Here is a 1,021-nt window from a genome sequence, read left to right as displayed (position 1 = left end):
ATTTATTTTTAAAGTATATTATATATTTTAATATATATTTTATATATGTGATTGATTTTGTAGTTTATTTTTAGTATAAAGGAAACATGGTTGCAAATTAAAATGCATAAACTACGGCATCCTTTTATTTTGTCAACTTCATGGCTCACAAGGGCATTAGCAATAATAGACATAACATTAAAAACGACGCACACGAGATTGTCTCACATGGAGTACTCACTGGCATCTACAATTATGATTTTGAATATACCTTCTGGTGAAGATAGGAAAGAAAATCAATAATAGATAACATTTGAGTAGGGCCGGAATTATAATTTATAATTCTTTAATTCTTAGATTTTAGATATAAAGTTTTTAAATATTTGGATTCGGACATTTTTTATTCACTGATTATTGATTAGTTTTTGTATTATTATTCCCCAAAAACCTATAAATCATTAATTGTGTAACTAATTATTCAACGAGTTAAATATAGTATGTATGCGAACGCAAGTTTATGCTAAAAGTGCAGCCAGGCACAATTTTTCATACACCAAATATGACGAGTATGTTATGAAGAGCGGAGATTCAGGCAAAGACGTTGATTCGTTTGATTTTATTTGTTGAATAAATTATCGGGTTAATACTCAAATTCGTCCCCGAAAGATTACGCGATTTTCATTTTCGTCCCCGAACGATTTTTTTAATCAAATTAGTCCCTTCAAGATAAAAAATAAGTCAAATTAGTCATCTTGTCAGTTGGGCAATGACGTGGCACGTTAAGTGCCACGTGGCACGATGATGTGGCACGCCACGTGGCAGGTCAACCCCACGGTCAGTGCCACGTGGCATGTCAGTGACACGTGGCATACCCAAGTCAACGCCACGTGTCATTTGACATGTAAAAAAGATTTTTATAGTCAAAATAGTCCTTGAAAGTCTAGAAATAAGTCATTCTCATCCCTCAAATTTTAAAAATTAGTCAAACTAGTCCTTATATAATTTTTTTTATTTTTTCTTCATAATATTAAATTTGAAATTT

This window comes from Arachis ipaensis, chromosome B07, assembly GCF_000816755.2.
Source record: "Arachis ipaensis cultivar K30076 chromosome B07, Araip1.1, whole genome shotgun sequence".
Taxonomy (NCBI): domain Eukaryota; kingdom Viridiplantae; phylum Streptophyta; class Magnoliopsida; order Fabales; family Fabaceae; genus Arachis; species Arachis ipaensis.
This window is presented reverse-complemented; position numbering follows the sequence as displayed.